At 37.1% G+C, this 22439-nt stretch overlaps 1 protein-coding gene and 1 pseudogene across 2 annotated transcripts in view; both read right to left on the bottom strand.

Annotated features, from left to right (window-relative positions):
- Positions 1-22439, bottom strand: part of PIBF1 (progesterone immunomodulatory binding factor 1) — a 227173-nt gene that overhangs the window by 16465 nt on the left and 188269 nt on the right. The window lies entirely within an intron of this gene.
- On the bottom strand, positions 13635-15175 carry LOC308656754 (26S proteasome regulatory subunit 4-like; annotated as a pseudogene). The gene has a single exon. The product of its transcript is annotated as a 26S proteasome regulatory subunit 4-like (transcript).

The raw sequence follows: 22439 nt of genomic DNA, 5'->3' as shown, positions 1-22439 counted from the left end.
CTACAGGCCTTTCTTTTCTGGCTGTCATTAGTTCTATTTAGAACCATCTAGCTTGAGTGGGTATTTTAAAACAGAGCCGCTGAGTTTAAGCCACATAACCTTAATAGATTTTAGGGCCAGGAGAGGAGCTGGAAGAAGCAGTGCTGGTCTGGCTTGGTCAAAGCACATGAGAACATGCATAGTTTCAGAAATTACCAAACTCATTTACTATTGTTTAGGCCTTTTGAAGGCCCCCTTTTTTCCCTTCCAATATTATATTATTTATGTTTTCCTCTACAGTGAAGTTATATACTGAGTCACTGTTAATCATGTCTGGTGTTATAGTAGATTTTATTTTAGCTCCTGTTCTATTCACCAAAATAAGCAGAAAGGAAGGGTAGATGAGGTCCCAGCCTATCAAATGAAGAACTTTCTCCCCCTCTCTTTCTCTCATCTTCTTCCTCCCCTTGGTTCCCCTTCTCTATTTCATTGGTTTCCCTTTTATTTTCATGAGACTCCCCCCCACACTACCATCTTGCAAATGAACTTTCTATCGGAAACAACATCTTTTCACTAGCCATAACTTTTTTGTCTTGACATGAAATAATTGGAAAAAAATTACCTTGAACACAATGTACTGGCATTTTACAGATAAATACAGTAAAGGAGAGGTTAGTTAGAGGTTATATTTGTTAGGGGAGAGGGGATGGTGATGAGAAAAGAAAAAGGGAAGGAGTTGAGAGTGTGGGAGGCAGAGGGCTTTGGCCCCCAAGTGTCCTAGAGGAGGCTTTCTTCTGTGGCTGGTGTCAGAACAGGTATAGGATGCAGATCACCCATTGTTTGGTACTAGGAATTTAATCCAGAAGCGCTTAACCACTGAGCCACATCCCCAGTCCTTTTTTTTGAGACATTTTTATCTTTATTTTTATTACTAAGTTGCTGAGGCTGGTCTTGAATTTGTGATCCTCTTGCCTCAGCCTCCCAAGTCAATGAGATTATAGGTGTGTGCTACCATGTCCAGCCTGCAGATCACCCTTGATGCTAGTCAGGAGATTAGAAGGGAAATTCATGTTTTTGCCTTATTGAGAGTAGGATAACCCCAATTTGGGGTTTTAGGATCACAGCAGTATTTTTGTTCATCTGACAGTATTAGTAGTATTAGCACGGTTTCTGAAATCCAGGTAAGGAACACTTTAAAAACAAGAAGATTCTGTAAAATCCCTATTAGGATAATATAGCTAGAGTGGATACCAAAATAACATTTAGAACACATTTTTAAGTTTTATGTTTGGATCCCTTTTATATCAATGGTAAATTTGAACAAAGAAAATGCTACTTTAACTAATACCTATAATGCCATCATATACTGAACACACAGAGAGTCAAGCACATGTAGTAGAATATTTCAGTATTAGGCTAGAAGTCAAAGACACATCTATTATTATTTTTTTAAAATATTTTTTATTTGTAAATGGACACAATACCTTTTATTTATTTATTTATTTATTTATTTATTTATTTATTTTTATGTGGTGCCGAGGATTGAACCCAGTGCCTCACATGTGTGAGGCAAGTGCTCTACCACCGAGCTACAGCCCCAGCCCTGACACATTTATTTTTTATGCTGTTATTAACTGGGTAAACTTAGGCAGCCTCCTCTGGTTCAATAAGCTTCAGTTTGCTAATTGATAAAATGTATGCTTGTGTTACCTTTTTGGATTTCTGCCAGTATGACAAGTATTTAGGTATGTTTATTTTGCAGCTTTACATATATTTAAGGATATTTCCTTTTCTGTTGATCTCCTTGGCCTATTTTTCTACTGGGTGAATGGTCATTTTCTTATACATTTCAAGGAGCTGTTGCTGAGGCTGGTTTTGAACCTGTGATTCTGCTCATTCAAGGGAAATTAGCCCTATATCATTGAGTGGCAATTTTTTTAGTTTATGTCTTTTTTTCGCTATGCAAAACTTCTGATTATAATGTAGCGTAACATGTCGATTTTCTTTTATGACATTCTGCATGTTTTCCTTAATTTTTATGTTTTCTTTTTTTCCTTCACTTTTATAAACATTTAGATCTTCAGTCTGTTTGAAATTTATCCTGGCTCATGGTGAAAGGTATGGATTCAACACATTTCCTCCCAAGATGACTATCCTGTAACAACATCGTGTACTGAGAGACTGTTTTTTTCTCTACTGATGCTATCTTTATCATGTGCTAAACTTCCATAAGTATATGATTTATTTCTAGACTTTAAACTCTGTTCCAATGGTCTATTCATGTACCACGTCACACTGTTTTAGTGCTTAATGACTGAGGTATTTTTCTAGATTATTTCTGGAGATAGGTATTAGATTATGCCAAATTAAAAAAAAAAAAAAAACGAGGAAGAACTGGCTTCTTTACAATGTTGGGTCATCTTAGCCATGGAAGTATTTAAATATGTTTTATCTATGTTTTGGGCATAAATTGTCTTTCCCTACTTAATGTTACTATTACAATGAAATCATCATTATTCACAAGATGCCAATCATAAACTGAGAAAACAAACAATAGTAAACAACACAATACGCCAGAATTAGAAAATGTATTTGTCCTATAAAACAGAATCTTTTGGTAAGATGAAGTCATCTTGACAGTTTTCTGGATTGTTCCTAACCTGCTTTGTTTTTATCCTTTGGTCTGTCTACTGGTTGCTGGCTCCCTCTTCTATTTATGACTCTGGTCTTACTGTTTAAACTTGAGTTTTGTATTTCACTTCCCTACCTTTTCTTGTCTTCTGTCTTACGCTCTCTCTCTTTTTTGGTACTGGGGATTGAATCCTGAGGAACTTAACCACTGAGCCACATCCCCTGACCTTTTTATTTGAGACAGGGTCTTGCTAAGTTGCTTAGGGCCTTGCCGAGTTGCTGAGGCTGGCTTTGAACCTGTGATTCTGCTGATTCAGCCTTCCAAGCTGCTAGGATTACAGGAGTGAGCCACTGCACCTGGCCTCATTTCCCTTTGATTCTGCTTTTTCCCTTCTATGTCTGTTGTTTGCTGATTGGTCTGTATATGTATTTGTAGAAGTGTCTAATGATTTGTAAATACCATTTATTGCAGAGCAGTATGTGATTAGATGCAGAACCTATGATGTTCAAAGAAGAATGTCAAGTTCAACTGGATTCTTTTTCTTATACTCATCAATTGCTTAAAATCATGGCATTTATTTAGGTTCCTATTTACACCTTGACTTTATTATAGACATTTTCTTCTGCTTGGAGTTTCTGCCTTGTTCTTTTTTCATTGATAAAAACAATCAAATTTTTTTTTTTTTATTACCTAAGATCATTTAGCTGCTGCTGCTGCTGCTGCTGCTTCTTTTTTTTTTTTTTTTGGTACCTGCCTAGCTTCTTAATCACACTGTTTAATGGGATCAATTTTCTACTGACTGTTTTAAAGATTAATGTGCAGTCATTATTCTGAAAAAAATAATTTTGTACATCTTGGAAAGTTCTATTATTTCTTACAAACTGTGTTATTGAATAACATACACTTTATGAATTTCTGAAAGTATTATGGAAAATATTGTGCTTTGACAGTATTACCTGTTTGTCTTCTAAAATAAATTTCTGAGAACTATGATGCATCTGAATCTTACTTCCTTGTACTTTCTTTTGTTTTGCTATCTTCTATTTAATTTACTTTTTCATATTTATTTCCATCTTTTTACACTTTTCTAAGTTTAGGAGGGTTCCCTGACTACTAGTCTTTCTTTTTTTGTAATGAGGATTGAACCTAGTGGTGATTTACCACTGTGCTCTATCACCATTCACTCCACTCCATCCCCCTTTAAAAAAAATGTTTTTTGAGACATGCTCTTGCTGAAGGCCTTGCTAATTTGCAGAGGTTGGCCTCAAACTTGAGATCCTTCTGTCTCAGTCTCCTAAGTCACTGGGATTTCAGGTATGCACGACTGAGTTGGTGTGGATTCCTTGACTTTTATGATATCATTCTAATGGAGATACACACACACACACACACATATGCTACTGAGGAGTAAACCCAGGGGAACCACTGAGCTACATCCCCAGCCCTCTTAATTTATTTATTTCTATTTTAAGACAGGGTCTTTCTAATTTGCTTAGGGCTCCCTGAGATACTAAGGTTGACTTTGAACTTGTGATTCTTCTGCCTCAGCCTCCCTAGTTGCTGGGGTTGTAGGTGTGCACCACCAAGCTGGCTCTAATGGCATTTTTACTTATAAAAACTTTGTGTCTTTGATTTTAGCCATTTAAAAAAATCATAAATGTTGTTCACGATTCTTACAGAAATATTACTTTTTCAAATCTTTTTGAAGAAATTACAATAGTTTGTAAGATATTTTCTGCTCCAGACATTTTCACCCTGTGGGTAAGGGGGTCAGTTTCTATGTATTTTGATTTCTTTTTCTTTTGTACTATCAATTTTCTTCTAGTATTTAGTTGTGTTCACTTTATGAATGAAGAATCTGATAACATGTTTTTTTTTTCTTTCTTCTGCCATAGGCCATTCATCTGAATGACACAGTTAAGTACAGTCTCTCTAAATATAGTGTACAAGACAATCTGTCTAGGGGCTTCACTCTAGGAACTTTAGGAAGAAAGCAGATTCTCTCCCTCAAATGACAAATGTGGAGGGTTCTAATCCACATTAGATTGGAACACCCCTATCTGGAGTCCCTTAATTCTGGCCCATCCTAGCCTATTCTGACAGATGCCTCACCATTTTAGAAAGTCATTTCCAAAAACATTTTTAAGAACTCAAATATTTTAAAATTGTAGAAGCACTACTTGTTCAGTGTAAAAATTCAAATATTGCAAATGTGCCTTGCTTAAGTTTTCTTTTCCTTTACCACTTGCTTGAGATCTTTAGATATCATTCTATAACACAGCCTGATTTATAATATTATTATAATAATCATTAGTTAACTCAGATATGCTTTTCTACTATTTTTTTTTTTTTGTAGTGCTGAGGATTGAACCCAATTCCTTGCACATGCTAGGCAAATAAATACTCTACCAACCTTTATACTAATTTTAAAAGATAATAGGGCTGGGCATTTAGCTCAGTGGTTCAGCATTTGCTTTGTATGTGCAAGGTTTTGGGTTTAATCCCCAGTTTTTTTTAAAAAAAGTTAATAATATATGTTGTAATTCTAGTATATCACACACACACAAAATGATCATAACTATAAGAATGAATAAATCATGCATTAATATTAACAAATGAAGAAGTGTGTCTGATTGTACAATGGAAATCCAGAATAAAAGTAAAACAAAAGTACAGAAATTATATTGCAGACATAATTCATTTTCAAAATGGAAGAGTTAAAGGAAAGGACATTCTTATGATGATGATGATGATGGTTACTGTACAGTCTCTGTGAGAGAGATAAACTGCTTTCTTGAATTCCAAAGCACATATCTTGGTCATTTAATATTAACTATTTGAAGAGAGTGGTGGCATATTAAAACAGCTCAACTGCAGAGCAGCTGTTTAACACTATTGCATAGTTGATGCCAATAAATTGCTCAAAGTTGTAAACTCTGCAAAGATGTTGGCAAGGGGACACATAGATAGCATTTCTTGATGAAAATAGCTCTGACAAGTATAATGCGAACTATGTGCTCCACTGGAGGTTAAATGGAAGTGCTTTTATGTAGGGATAACAACGCATCATAACAAATAAGTCAGAAAATTCTAATATCTCTTGCTTACAGAAACACAAGGTAAAAACTAATCTTGTTTTAAGCCAAGTACACACATATTTTGGATAAACTTCATCTAAAAGGTTATCTTAAAGAAGTATTTCATTATGCAAATTTTCTTGTTTTTTTCCTTTTGGTATTGGGAATTAAACCCAAGGTGCCCTTCCACTGAATCACATCTCCAGTAATTTCTTTTTATTTTTTATTTTTAGTCAGAACCTTGCTAAATTGTCAAGACTTCGAACTTGTGATCCTCCTTTTTTTTTTTTGAGAGGCAAGCAATCTACCAACAGAGTATATCACCAGCCCATGATCCTCCTATTTCAGCCTTTTGAGACTGGGATTAGAGGTGTGTGCCACCATGTCTGGTTTATTATGGGAATTTCAAAGACACGGAATGTGGAGAGCATAGCAATATTTTTTTTCTTTCTGTTATTTATTTCTTACATACATGACAATAAGAGAGCATAACAATATTAAATGCCCAGTTGCTATCACTCACTCACTTCAACAATTATCATCATTTTATCAATTAAATTTTCAAAAAAGCTTTATTGAGCTGGGAACCGTGGTGCATGCCTATGATCCCAGTCACTCAGGAGGCTGAGACAGGAAGATTGCAAGTACTAGACCAGCCTCAATAACTCAGTGAAGCCCTCAGCAACTTAGTGAGACCCTGTTTGAAAATAAAAAATAAAAAGTGTTGGGGATGTAGCTCACTGGTAAAGTGACCCTGGGTTCAATCCTCAGTAAAAAAAACAAAAACAAAAACCAAAAAACATTATTGAGACAGAATTCACATACCAGATAGTCCATCCATTTAAACTATCCAGTGGTCTTTCATTTACAGACAGCCCCAAATTTACAACAGGATTTTCTGACTTAATGGTAATGGAAGAGATATGCATTCAGTAGAAACTGGACTTTGTATTTTTGAATTCTGAATTTTGATCTTTTCTTAGGCTAGTGATATATGGTCCAATACTCTTTTGTGATACTGGGCTATGGCAGTGAGCCCCAGGTGCCATTCAACCAGGAATTGCCATGACAATACATTCTTCAGGCCCAATGTATTAAAAAATGTGTCAGTGGTGAGTCCCCATACAACCATTCTGTTATTTTACTTTCAGTATGACATGCGATATTTGACACATTAATATATAATAGGCTTTCTGTTACATAATTTTACTCAAAGAGTATGCTGATGTAAGCGTTCTAAACACATTTAGGGTAGATTAAGCTAAGCTATGATTTTTGGTAGGTTAAGTATACTAAATGGATTTTTCTTTTTAAAACCAGGGTTTGAACCCATGGGAGTTTAACCAGTGAGCCACACCCCTAGCCCTTTTTATTTTTTATTTTGAGACAGGGTCTTTTTTTTTTTTTTTTTTTTTAAGAGAGAGAGAGAGAGAGAGAGAGAGAGAGAGAGAGAGAGAGAGAGAATTTTTAATATCTATTTTTTAGTTCTCGGCGGACACAACATCTTTGTTGGTATGTGGTGCTGAGGATTGAACCCGGGCCGCACGCATGCCTGGTGAGCGTGCTACCGCTTGAGCCACATCCCCAGCCCTTGAGACAGGGTCTTGCTACATTGCTGAGGGCTTTGCTAAATTGCAGAAGCTGGCTTTAAGGTTTTGAATCTCCTGCCTCATCCTCCTGAGTTGAGAGGACTATAGGCATATACCACTGAGCAGGGCTCAGGAGGGATTCTGAACAGGTTAACATTACAAAAATGGGGTGCATGCCTGTAATCTTAGCAACTGGGGAGGCTGAGACAGAAGGATCCCAAGTTCAAGGCCAGCCTTGGAAATTTAGCAAGGCCCTCAGTAAATTAGCTATCTCAAAATAAAAAGGACTGGGGATGTAGTTCTGTTATGAAGTGCCCCTGGGTTTAGTCCCAAGATCCAAAACATAAACAACAGGAAAAAAATCCCCCCAATTTTAAAAATAGGTAAGGGTTGGGAATGTAGCTCAGTGGTAGAGCTCTTACCTATCATGGGTGAGACACTGGGTTCAATCCCCAGCACAACAACAACAACAAAAAAGCTTATCTATTTATTTTTTTATTTTTATTTTTGTAGTCCTGGGATTGAACCTCAGGGTGCCATATTCCCTGCCCATTTTTTGAGAAAGGGTCTGGATAAATTGTCCAGGTTGGCCTTTAACTTGGTATCCTACTGTTTCAGCCTCTAGAGTAGCTGAAATTACAGGTGTGCTCCATGGTAAAATGTGTATTTTATTCAAAGCCATCCATCTCATAGTCTTAAATATATATATTTATCAAAGCAAATAACATTTTTTAAGGCAACACTCAGAGAATGGTATCAATATGTGCAAGTGCAAACTGCTTTTTTCCACAGCTCCTCATCTAAATGCTGGATCTCATTTATGGGCTAATCTCACCTATTATTGTCTCTTCACTTCAGGGGAAGTGTATAATGATTTAGGTCTGGAGGGAGGAAGACAGGAGACAGGAATTAACACTCACTGAGTATTTACAATGTCTTCGTGTTAAGTATTTTATGAAATAACTTAATTTTCACTCAAATGCCAAGAGATGGATATTATTTCAATTTTGTAGATGAGGAAACAGTCTTAGAAGGCTCAGAAATTTAGCCAAGTTCATTTAGCTACTAAGAAGTGAAACTAGCATTCAAATGCAGGTCTTTCTGGGTTCAAAGCTATCATTTATACAACAATGCAGTTGCCTTCTATCAAGGCCTTCGATACACATAATTCAAGTCTGGAAGGGATCTTCAAGTCATTTAACCTAACTTCTATACACACCTTAAAAATCCTCTTTGTGCATACTGTATACATGTATTGAATTATACATACTATACCTCATAAATGTGTACACTATATGTCAATTTAAAAAAATAACACATCTCTTCAGACCATATAGCCACAGACCTCAGGTTTGAAAAATCAGCCAAATTAGCCATCAATGTAGCATTTCCTTACTAAATCACAAACAACAACAACAACAACAACAACAACAACAAACACGAATCAAGACCCAAACTGAAAACAAAGCAAAACAAAACAACATGAAAGGTGTCTCCTTCAGTTTTAATCCCAGTCTTTGGAGACATGTATAACAAGTGCTGTTATTGATTCTTTTGAATTTCTTATCTTTCTTTAAGCCTTATCTTCTCTAAACATCTCCAGTTTATTCATCTCTCTTATGACTGAAAAGAATTCTTTCATCATCCTGATTCTTTTCCTTAGATTGTTTCCTAGCATTAAAAGTTCCGGGTCCAGAACAGAATAAAGAAAGAAGACCTGGCGGAAGGCAGAACAGGACAAGGTCTGCCTACTCCATATTCTAATGCATCCGAGATGAGATGACAACCACTTTGGGAACTATACCTTTCTGACTGAAGGCTTAGTGAGAGCTCCAGTGTTTACAAGTGATAGCAAACAGAGACAACAGTGCAGTCATAGCCTCGGGGACATAACTAACCACGTGAAACATTCTTTCCTGAGTCTGGATATGATCTTAAGGTCCACCTCAACAGTGATGCAGGTAGAGGAAGCCAGTGTTAATAAACTGAAGTAGACTCCTGAGCTGAAATCTACTGCCACTGTTGACTTAGAACAGAGTGTGGGAACTGGATTCTGTTCTGCTCTTTTGCCTAGACCCTTGACCTCATCTCATTACCAAATACCTTGGATTTCTGACTAGATGCCCATCTTTGCCTTCTGGCAATCATGTCCCCATAATGCCTGGCTTTTTGACCAAGTGTACTGTTTTTCCTTCTAAAATAGTATTCATGCTATATAGTTTTAATATAATCTGATAGATTTTGATGCATATTTTGTTAATTTTTAGCAACAACTTCAGTCTCTAACCTCTGCCCTCCACTTTGAGTACTAGTCGGCAGAGTGTGGCTGTCCTATGCCGTATCCATATTGTATTCCTAGCATTTTCCTCTTAGTCATAGCTTCTTGATACAGGATCAATGACTGGTAAGTTTATATCAAAATACTGCCAATATGATCCCTGACAATTATGACCATGATTATCTCAGGTTGCTGGTGTTTTTTTCCTGACCACTACACATTTCCAGACACTTATCTCAGAGTTTTGAAGGTCTGTGTGCATGTGCATATGTTTGTGTGTCCTTATGCCCTAGAATTGTTTGGTTAGTTATAAGCTGCTACTATTCTAAGAGTCATAAAACAGGGTAAGCAAGAGGTCATTTACTTGTTCTTTACTGATAAAAAGCAGAAGTAATATCGCCCCCCCCCCCGTTTTTTTAAATTGGGGATTAAACCCAGGGGTGCTTTACCACTGATCTACAACCCCAGTCCTTTTTTCAAAATTTTTATTTTGAGATAGGGCCTCATTAAGTTACTTAGGGCTTTGTTAAGCTGTTGAGGCTGGCCTCAAACTTGTGCTCCTCCTGGGTTAGTCTCCCAAATTGCTGGGATTACAGGTGTGTGCCACTGTGCCTGGCTCTAGAGAAGTATACTTCAAGTTACAAGAAAATGTACTGCAAACTTCTAAAATGAAGTTGGAAAAACATACATTTCATTTAAAAAAAAAACAACAAGTAGAAATGACAGGTCTCTATGACCCATTATAGATGTGAAATGTGATATAAAAATTAAAAGGGTATATTTTTATGATGAGATATTATATTGCTTCATATAAGACAGACTTTTACTTACAATATACAACAAAGGTATTTGTAATTTTAAAAATGATGAAAAAATTAAAGAAGAAGCCAAAATACTTATAGAAACCAAAACAATTTTGACCTAGTTACTAAGTTCTGTATAAATTCCATGGTCTATGGAATACAATCTGAAAGTGTCTTCTATGCAATTAAAATCTGAGGAGAGTTAACATATGACACAATGGACAATTGAGAGTGAGTTGTCACTTCTGTGAAATGCATACAAGACCATCACAGGATTCTTTTATTGCCCATGTTGGGAAAAAGGGGCCACCAGTCTTTGAGTGACAGCAATACAAGATGGCGGCCATCATGGGCTTGGACAGTGTATGAAAACCAAATATTAGGGCCTTAAATAGAATGTGGATCTAAATACCTAAAAGCGTCCCTTTTATAAGATTTGTAACAAAAATTAATATGAATGGAGTTAAGAGTTTTAATGAAGTAGGGACCCAAGAGCCACATCAGTGCTAGCAAAATGGCAGAATTCATATAGCAAGAGATAGCTGTAGTGCTTAATGACTTCTAAAGAAAATATGAGGGCTGGGGATGTGGCTCAAGTGGTAGTGCGCTTGCCTGGCATGCGTGCGGCCCGGGTTCGATCCTCAGCACCACATACAAACAAAGATGTTGTGTCCGCCAAAAACTAAAAAAAATAAATATTAAAATTCCTTCTCTCTCTTTCTCTCTCTCCCTCTCTCTTTAAAAAAAATAAAATAAAAAGAATAAAGAAAATATGAAACTCCTTCAGCTACCAGCAAGACAGTATTATAGCAATTTATCAAAAAGAAAAATCACCCCCGCCACTGCCATTTGATTTAAACAGTCTTCATTTTCCACAGTAGTACATTTTTTTTTTTTTTAAATCCAGAGATGTTTAACCACTGAGCCACATTTCTAGTCCTTTTTATTTTTTGAAAGGGTCTCACTAAGTTGTTCAGGGCCTTGCTAAGTTGCTTTGACTGGCTTCAAACTTGCAATCCCCCTGTTCCTGAGTAGGGTGCTATAACATAATTGATTTGAAAGCATTTTAAACCATTTGGGAGAAAGAAGTTATACAAATTTAAAATATTTTAATTCCCTAAATTTTCTCAGATGTGAATTCACATATTCTTATATGTAAAAACTAAGCATTCTAAAACTTCATAGGGAAAATATAACTTACACTATGTATGTGTGCTTTAGGTTTTCACAACTTTCTTTAAAATACTCATTTACAATGGGTGTGGTGACATATCCTGTAATCCCAGCAATTTGGGAGGCTGAGGCAGGAGGATCACTAGTTCAAGGACAGCCTTGGCAATTTAGCAAGACCCTGTCTCAAAATAAAAAAGAAAAAGGAGTGGGGGATGTGTAGCTCAGTGGTGGAGTGAGTTCAATTGAACCCTGGGTTCGATCTTCAGTACTATAAGTAAATAAAAATAAAATATGAACTTATATCCATCAAGTTGAAAAAAATATTATTTATTTAAAATTTTTTTGGTACTTGGGATTAAACCCAGAGTCTCACATATACTAGGAATGTTCTCTACCACTGAGTTACACCCTCCAGCTTAAAAAAAAAAAAATGTTTAACTTAAAGAGCACCACTATTGATGAGAAATGTATGAACCTGAAAAGTAATTTTATTTTAAGGAAAAAAATAACAGACTTTCTGTGTTTCTTTTTCTTTCTTTTTTTTTTTTTAAAGTCATGCTGACTGTAAAATTTAACTACATAGGTGTATAAGAAAAACATGTAAAAAGGTATTCTTAAGAAAATTTCAAAACAGTTAAGTATGAACCAAAAAGAGTGACACACATATAAAAATATGCAATTTGTTGGAACTCTTTAAGAAGTAGATTGCCTAAGGGGCACTTGAGATGCTGAAATGTCCCTGAAATCTTCCGAGAAATCACAAAGAACATATGAGTTAGTATCCGGGAACATAAACATACCATAAAAGAATGATAATTATACTGTGACTTCACTTTTAAGAAACCTGGCTGACTGCAGGGTTTGTTTTCTTTTGTTAAGCCACATACACTGCCATAGAAGCAAGTTATCTAGGATAATGGGAGTCAGTCCAACATTCAGGCAAGTATGGGGCCTTGTACATTCTAGGAACTTAGTAAAGAGTGGTTGACTAATTCTGGTTAAATACTAACTGAAATGACTATGATCCCTGAGAGATGTTATTGGTAGAAACATTGAATAAGGGGACAGCAGATACCTGAGATCTTAGAAACAGACGTCTTTTCTCTCTCTCTCTTTCTTTCTTTATGTGTGGTCCTGGGATTGAACTCAGGGCCTCATGCTTGGAAGGCAAACTCTCTACCACTGAGCTACACCTTCAGCCTGAAACAAATGTCTTCTATTCTACAAATATATATTATTCCTTAGAGGCTTAATAAGCTAGAGGTTGCTGTGGCTATGACTACTATGTCCTGAGGTTTAGGAGCAGTTCTATTCTAGACAAACATTCCAGATATGACTTCCTATTTGCTACTTTCAGACAGTTCTTTGGAATCGTTCTTGGGTGTAGGAGAGCTATGTGCTTTGTCCAGCAAAAATGGTATTAGTTGGGGCTGGGGTTGTAGCCCAGTGGTAGAGTGCTTGCCTAGCCTGTGTGAGCCCTGGGTTTGATCCCTAGCACAATGTAAAACTAAATAAACAAAATAAAAGTATTGTGTCCATTTACAACTACCAAAAAAAAAAGTATTAGTTATCAGAGTGCAATATTTTTTTAAAGGGGAGGGAATAAAGATATATTAAATGTCAATTTTTAAAGCTTTCAATTTGACAGTTTGCAATTATTACTGATGATTAAAAAGGGCCATAATTTGTTTAATAAACATTTAAATGAGTATTTGGATGCTAAATGCTGCACTAAAGGCTAATATACAACGAGAAATTTGGCACTCTATTGGGCAAAACGGATGCATAATTGTGATGTAACTGTTATGCACACTAATAAAAATATTAATAGGCATTAGGTATGAGGTAGAAAATGATGATTTTCTCTCGCCCTCTTTTTTTTTTTTTGATACTGGGGATTGAACTCAGGGATGCTTTACTACTGAACCACATCCCCAGCCCTTTGTATTTATTTTGAGACAGGGTCTTGCTAATTTTAGGCCCTACTAAATTGCTGAGACTGGCCTTGAACTTGCAATCCTTCTGCCTCAACCTCCCAAGTTGCTGGGATTATAGGCATGTTCCACCATGCCAGGCTTTCTTAATTTTGAAGAATTGATAACATTTATTTTGTCTGTGAAAGAGCACGCTTTACTCGGAAGCAGAGAGCAGCACAGTGACCAAGAGAAGGTGCCCAATGGGCATCCTATACGTCGTACTCCAGAAGATACACAGGACGTTTTGCTAATAAAAATCAACAGGAACGTGGATTCTTCTGGGCAACTTCCCCAAACTCAATCCTCTCAGGGGTCAAGAAAACTCCTGAAGGCAACTATGGTTCACTAGAGAGAGAGGCCCTCAGGGGTGCCTTCTTGTTTTTTATAAAGAACATTTTCTTTAGATTTTTTTTGAAGTCTTCATTTGTTACTTTCATTCTACGTTCTCTCAAGGCCATCAGACCAGCTTCTGTACAGATTGCCTTGATGTCAGCACCAGAGAGGTCGTCCTTTGCCATAATTCAATCGTCCAGGGCTACGTCATCGGCCAGTGTCATCCAGCTTGTGTGAATCTGAAAGATGCGCTTCTTAGTCTTTTCATCAGGCAGGGGGAACTCAATCTTTCTGTCAATGCGACCTGGTCTGATAAGTGCTGGATCCAGAGTTTCTATTCGGTTCGTGGCCATGATAACTTTCACGTCTCCTCTTGAATCAAATCCATCCAACTGGTTCAACAATTCCAACATTGTCTGCTGAATCTCTTTTGCCTCCAGAATTTGATTCGTATCTTTTGGTCCCAATGGCATCGATTTCATCAATGAACACAATGGATGGTGCATGTTCTTCAGCAACTCGAAACAATTCCCGCACAAGTTTGGGACCATTACCTTGTTACTTCCAAATAAGTTCAGAGCCAACCACTCTTAAGAAAGTGGCCGAGGTTTGGTTTGCTACGGCTCTGGCTAACAAGGTTTTACCTGTGCCAGGTGGACCATAGAGAATGACCCCCTTCGGGGGCTTTATACCCATCTCTTCATAATATTCAGGGTGGGTGAGAGGAAGCTCCACAGATTTCTTAATTTCCTGGATTTGGTTGTCCAACCCCCCCAATATCTGCATAGGTCTCCTGGGGGGCCTTTTTCACCTTCATCACTGTGACCAAGGGATCTGTGTCATCCATCAGCACTCCTATCACGGCATGCACTTTGTGGTTGAGCAGAACTGAGCAGCCTGGTTCTAACAGATCCTTGTCTACAAGTGAAAGGATGCTGACATAGTGTTCTGAGCCCACAGATGTGGACATGATGGCGTGATTGTCATCAATGATCTCTTCCAAAGTTCCTACTGACACTGGGGTCCCCCTCAGATCATCCACCTTTGATCTTTCCTCCTCTTGCTTTTCTTCTAATAGTTTCATTTGTTCTTGATTTCTAATGAATTCTTATTCCATGAGAAGATAATCTTTAATTCTTTCTAACTTCAGTAATTTCAAGCGGCACTGAGTGTGAGGTGTCACCAGTGGGAGTTTGCTGGCAGCATCCGGTCCCTTTGTTTTCTTCTTCTTTTTCCCACTCTGGTTGGTACAGGAGGTTCATATTTTTTTTTCTTATCCTTGTCATCCTTCTTGCCACCTCCAGGACCATGACCACCACTCTGACTTTGACCCATCTTGCCGAAGAATTGATAACACTTAAAGTGACCTTTGAAATGGGTGTAAAAGAGGAAAGGAAATCTATTTTTTGAATTACTGTTACATGCCAGGAGCTTAATTACATTATTTAATCCTTATACAACTCTTCAAAGTAGATATTACCTTTATTTACAAATGTGGAAACAGTTTTTATTTTTATTTTTTTAAATATTTATTTCCTTTAGTTTTCGGCAGACACAACATCTTTGTTGGTATGTGGTGCTGAGGACCGAACCCGGGCCGCACGCATGCCAGGAGAGCGCGCTACCGCTTGAGCCACATCCCCAGCCCCTGGAAACAGTTTTTAAAGGGATAAAATTATTACCTCAAGAATCTATAGCTATTAAGCAGCAGAGATGGGATATGAACCCAAGTCTTGTCTGTCTGATTGCTAGCTTTTCCTACAGTATTTAAAAATGCAGGTGACACAAGGAATATAAAGGTAATCCCAGCCTTACAATTTAAGAACAGAGCTGGACATGTACACAGAGTAGAAGGCAGAATGGGATCAATCCAGCTGTCCATCTTCTCCATGTTTATACACCCAGGGTGCCAAGTGGTGCTAAAGAGAAATTACACAGAATGGTACCACTATAAATATATGACTTCTTCTTTTTTTTTTTTTTTTTTAGAGAGAGAGAGAGAGAGAGAGAGAGAGAGAGAGAATTTTAATATTTATTTTTTAGTTTTCGGCGGACACAACATCTTTGTTGGTATGTGGTGCTGAGGATCGAACCCGGGCCGCACGCATGCCAGGCAAGCACGCTACCACTTGAGCCACATCCCCAGCCCAATATATGACTTCTTAATGTGGGAATTCTTTCACTCATTAATTTGAGAACTATTTCAAAATTCTTCCTTCCTCAAAACTCCGGCCCTGCTGGGGAGACAGCTCAGTGGTAGAACACTGGCCTAGCATGCATGAGGCCCCAAGTTTAATCCCTAGTGCCATAAGGAAAAAAAAAACCCTGTGAAATAAAAAAGCACTACCACCACTACCACATAGCAAATAATAGTAATAAATAATCTTGTTCTGCTCTACATTAAAACAAAACAAAACTCTGACCCATTCATGCCTCTTTCCATTAGAAAACATCCATTCAATAGAAACTCCTTAAATTATTACCACCAGTTAGAGTTTGGATGAGTGTCGTCCAAAAGTCCATGTGTTAAAGGCTTGGTCTCTAGCTTGGCACTACTGAGAGACGGTGAAGACAATTCAGGTAGGGCTTAGTCCAGGTCTTTAGGTCACAGGGGGCATATCCTTTAAGAGAATAGTGGGATCCCAGCCCCTTTCTCTTCCTCTTTTTCTTTCCAGCTATGAGGTGTGAAGTTTTGTTTTGCCATGTGTTCTCACCATGATATGATGTCTTGTGATGTAACCAGAAGCAAGAGGGCCAATCATGTACTGAAATTTCTAAACCATAGGTCAAAATAAACCTTTTCTCTTTATAACTTGATTATTTCAGATATTTGTTATAGTGTTGGAAAACTGACTAACGTACCAACAAATCTCCAAACTTACTTTTAAACTCACACAATCTTTCTACTCTTCTAATTGAAGAAAGGCGATACTTTGGTCTAAAGCTAAATCCCATCCATTTGCTGTAGCTCTCCTCCTTTCTTTTCCCCTGGCTTTTGGAGCTCCATTAGGAGCCAGGTGTGGTGGCGCATGCCTGTAATCCCAGCAACTCAGAGAGCTGAAGCAGGACAATTGCAAGTTCGGCCCAGCCTCAGCAGTTTAGTAAGACACTAAGCAACTTAGTGAGATCTTATCTCAAAATATAAAAAATGAAAAGGGGGTATAGGCGTGGCTCAGTGGTTAAATGCCCCTGGGTTCAATCCCTGGTAAGAAACAAACAAGATACTTTTCCTACTCTCAAAAATTTATTTCTGAGAAAATATGACCAAATACATATAAAGAAAAGCAGTATTAGGGACTAGGGAGTATAGCTCGGTACTGCTCGTGGTAGTACACCTGCCAAGCATGGGAGCACTGGTGAGGCCTGGGTTCCATCCCCAGCACCACAAACAACAAACCACCCCTGCCCCACCCAGAAAAAAGCAGAGTTAGAAGTTCACCGGTGATCAGGAACTCTTATATAATTTAAGGCAAACATGAGTGTATGAAAACTAAAGGTAATTAATTAAGATTCCTGAGAGATAATCTCAAGAAAAATTCCACTCCAGGAGAGTACATTTCTTATACTCAAAATCTTTTAAACTAAATGTCTTCAATTTTTACTGTTTACTAAGAGTGAGATCATGAGTTGATCGTTTTCCTTTTACCTCTTTTTTTTTAACCTGATTATTTAAGGCTAATATTTTATTTACACTAGGTCTTACTCTTAGTACCCTTGAAGACATTTAAGTATGAAACAGATATGACCTACCTGAAGGAAACAGAAAAAAGTTATTCTAAGGAATCAAAAGTAAAACATGGGAAAAACAGATGACAACACCTGGATAAGGCATTCAGCTTTGAGTTTTCTGGCAACTAAGACAAAAAGGAAACATATTAAATTATAAAGGTTTCATTTTTTTGACAAAAATAAAGATATAACTTCTTCTACAGAGGCAAAAACTTTCCTGGAACTCATGCAAGCAATAACTCTTCCTGAAATCTGATGTCTAAACAGAACTAAGGAGAAAGACTTTTTTCTCCCCTGGGAAAAAAAAATGGATTTACTTCTAATTTTGACAGTGTGTAATCATGGTTGAATCATTTAACTCTTATCAGCATCAGTTTCATCTGTAACCAGGGGGTGGAGGGGACAGTGGTATTTACCAGTGGACTGTAGTAAAGATTAAATTAGATAATATATGTGGAAGTATTTAGTAGACTGCCTTAAGTACTTTTACAAAACAAAGAGAAATCACACCAGACTTTGTTTTGATCTTCTTTCTGTAAAAGCTGAAGGCATGATAATAAATTGTGCATTAATGGAAGGAATTTTATGAAGAGAGCGATCTTGTCTTTTCTCCCCAGGGGGAATATCTGAGACAAAGAGAATTTCTTTTTTATTGGTGGTGCTCAGGACAGAACTTCTTGCATGCTAGGCAGGAGCTCTACCACAGAGTCACACCCCCAGCTTTCTCCACTCTGATTTATGGTTTCACTGAATAAGGGGACAAAATCTGGAGAATTTAAGCCAGACACAGTGGCTTAATACCTGTAGTCCCAACTACTCTGAGGCTGAGGTGGGAGGATCACCTGAGTTTATGAATTTAAGACTAGTCTGGGCAATATAGACCTCAAAACAAAACAAAATAAAACCAAACCAAGGCAAACAACAAAAACCCAACCCTCTCTCCAAAAACCCTTGAATTTAGAAGAGAACTCAAATTCAATTTACGATAGAAAAAATTTTTAAAAAATATTTTTTAGTTTTCAATAGACCTTTATTTTATTTATTTACATGTGGTGCTAAGAATTGAACCCACTGCCTCACACATGCTAGACAAGTGCTCTCCCACTGAGCCACAACCCCAGACCCTCAATTTATGATAGAAATTTTAAGTTAGCATTTTATAGTGCAAATCCTTTTTTTTTTTTTTGGTCCAGGGATTAAACCCAGGAACTCTTAATCATTGAGCCACATTCCCAGCCCTTTTAAATATTTTATTTATATTTTACTTTATGGCTTAGTTGCTGAGGGTCTTGCTAAATTGCTGAGGCTGGCTTTGAACTCATGATTCTTCAGCATCCCAAACTGCTGAGATTATAGGCGTGCTCCATTGTCTGGTTTAAGCAAATCCTTTAACTTAACATATTGAAGGCAGCTGAACTTTGTACTCCAAAAAGACAACCTAAAATGCTATTTTTTCATACCTACTTTCTCTATGTATTTTTATATCATTTAAAAACTATTAAAAAACATAATATTAGACTAATATTTTTGTAAAGAAAAGTTAAGGCTAGGGCTGGGGATGTGGCTCAAGCGGTAGCGCGCTCGCCTGGTATGCGTGCGGCCCAGGTTCAATCCTCAGCACCACATACAAAGATGTTGTGTCTGCCGAGAACTAAAAAATAAATATTAAAAAATTCTCTCTCTCCCCCCCACCCCCACTCTCTCTTTAAAAAAAAAAAGTTAAGGCTAAAAATCACCTAACACTTAACTCATAATTACAAATATATGGAACTATTTCCTGAATATATAAATACTAAAAAATTATAGCACTGGAAGCCAATATGCAGTTTTGAAAATCTTTAGAATACAACTTAACTCTCAGCATGGGAATAGATACTTTTAAGTCAATATTTTTGAGCTAATACTAATACAGAAAGTATAAACTCTTTGTGGGCAGGTTTCAAATGTTTTAGAATTTTTTGTTTAGAATTGTCCTACTTGGCAGGGCACAGTGGTACATGCCTGTAATCCTGACAGCTCAAGGCAGGAGGATAGCAAGTTCAAAGCCAGCCTTAGCAATTTAGTGAGGCCATAAGCAACTTAGCAAGACTCTGTCTCTAAATAAAATATTAAAAAGGGCTGGGATGTGGTTTAGTGGTTAATGCCCTTGGGTTCAATCCCCAGTACCAAAAAAGAAAAAAAAAAAAAAAGAAAAAAAAATTATTCTACCCGTTTTCTTTTTTTCATTTAATTTCATTTTCACCAAGTGAGTTGGTGATCTCATTCACATTACAGGAACATGTACGGCCTCATCATAACTAAGTAACTGCTGAAAAGTCAAGCTAGAGCTAGAGCTCTTTAACAAAATGAGAAACTTTAAAATGTTCACTTGGGGGCTGGGGATGTGGCTCAAGTGGTAGCGCGCTCGCCTGGTATGCGCGCGGCCCGGGTTCGATCCTCAGCACCACATACAAAGATGTTGCGTCCACCGAGAACTAAAAAATAAATATTAAAAATTCTCTCTCTCTCTCTCTCTCTCTCTTTCTCTCCTCTCTCACTCTCTCTTTAAAAAAAAATAAAATGTTCACTTGGTCTCTTTTTAAATTGCTCATTTGAATTGTTGAAATTTTATTGATTAAAACTATGACTTAGGGCTGGGGTTGTGGCTCAGTGGTAGAGCACTCGCCTAGCACGGGCAAGGCCCTGGGTTCGATCCTCAGCACCACATAAAAATAAATAAATAAAGATACTGTGTGCAACTACAACTAAAAAATAAATAAATAAATAAATAAATATATATATATATATATATAAAAAACCAAAACTATGACTTAAATTAGGTAATTTTTCCAGGCCCTTGATTAGTGTGATGCAAACTAGTAGCCTTGGGTACAAACTGTCAAGAGGCAGTGGCTCTTGGGTGTTGACCCTGCACTTGGCACTGCCCTGAGAATGGCGCCTCCTTAACATTTTGTGCTCTAGGTGCCTTACTTGGCTCACTCTAGTAATGGTTCTGATTTTCACTTTCAAAAAATATTTATCAAGCGTTAGAGGGAAGAGGGGTTAGGGCTTAGTTCAGTAGTAGAGTATTTGCCCAGCATGTTCTAGACTCTGGGTTTGATCCCTAGCATAGAAAAAAAAATCGGTTATTTATTTATTTATTTATTTACTTGTGATGCGGGGGGAGCACCACACTGATCCATATTCCTAGTCCTTTTAAATTTTATTCTGAGACAGGGCCTCAATAATTGCTGAGGCTGGCCTTGAATTAGCAATCCTCTTTCTTCAGCCTCCAGAGTTACTAGATTGCAAGTGTATGCCCTGGGCCCTCAATTATTTTTATCTGACCCTTATCTATTGGTTATTCTGAGCATGTGAACTTCAAAACCATAAATATTCATAAGTGAATAAATGAGTATTCATTCAATGCTATGTAGACTCTTTGTTTTGTTGGGCAAATGATCAAATGAATGCCCAAGCGTTTCCTGGGGTCAACAGTGGTGATCTTTCCATATAACCAGCCTGCATAGACCTTTGCATCTTAACACACTATGCATGTTGGTATTTAATGGTTCTTAGAAAAAGATAACAAACTTGGGTCTGATTTTCTTTACTAAGCTTTAATTTTTACTTTGCTTCAAAAAAAAAAAAACACTGCTTTTCTTTAGATGGCTGGTATTATGAAGAGCCCAACATTAGATTATTAACTATAATTTCCAAGTGAAGATATATTGTCAAATACATAAAAACTACCTGATAATTATTTAATTAGATATGCACCCATACAAATTTCACTGATGTCTTGCAGTAGCAGGAAATGCATATAAGTAAAACTTTTCAGTTATTATTTGGTCTCATTTCAAGTGATTGTAAATATGACATAAAATATATGAATTAAAATTGCTTATCTGCAGTGTGTAGCATATTTCTTTAAAATCAAATGAGAACCACCACTCTAAAGAAAGAAAGAAAGAAAGAGGAAGAAAGAAAGAAAGAAAGAAACTGTTATGCAGCTTTATGGAAAAAAATGTTGTTGATATGACTGACTAGACATCAGTAATTATTATACTCTGTTAAATATTCAACTTCAAAAGCATGTGAAAATTCCACATAATGAATGAATCAGGCTTTCACAGCAGAAAAACAATGATTTGAAGGCAGAATTCTAGGAATAAGTGGGGGAAAAGAAAAGAAAAAGACTGGGGATGGGATGTAGTTCAGTGGCAAAGTACCCCAGGTTCAATCCCCAGTACGAAACAAACAAACAAATGAAGTCATTTCTAAGATTGAGACAATCCTTCAATTCCTCTAACACCATTTCTAAGATATGTACCTTAAAACTGCTTCCAGTAATAGTCCTTAATATATCTTTCTCAAAATATATTTATAGTAACTTCTTCCTAAATGGCTGGTATACCTTTTCCAGACTAGGAAACAATGTTTTTAGGATACTCTTGAGTCAGTGATCTGCTTTGAATGTATCTTTCTCTTTTAGGATACCAAAATGATAAAGATGGCTAAAATGAGGCATTAGATAGGCCAGTGGTAAAAATGCTTTGGATTATAAACTAGGATTAACAATACCAAATGTTGTCTAGGATGCATAGTTGCTAGAACTCTCATTCATTGCAGGTAGAAATACAAAAGTATACTCATTTTGCAGGGTGTGGTGGCACATTCCTGTAATCCCAGCAACCCAGGAGGCTGAGGCAGGAGGAAGATCACAAGCTCAAGGCCAGCCTTAGCCACTTAGCAAGGTCCTAAGCAACTCTGTGAGACCCTGTCTCTATATAAAAAATTAAAAGGGCGGGGGATGTGGTTCAATGGTTAAGCATCTTTGGTTTCAATCCCCTACACCAAACAAACAAAAAACCCCACTAATTTTGGAAAA

This window comes from Spermophilus citellus, assembly GCF_964194105.1.
Source record: "Spermophilus citellus genome assembly, chromosome: 1".
NCBI classification, from domain to species: Eukaryota; Metazoa; Chordata; class Mammalia; order Rodentia; family Sciuridae; genus Spermophilus; species Spermophilus citellus.
The sequence above is the reverse complement of the archived record's forward strand: the minus strand, read 5'-3'. Positions and strand labels throughout refer to the sequence as shown.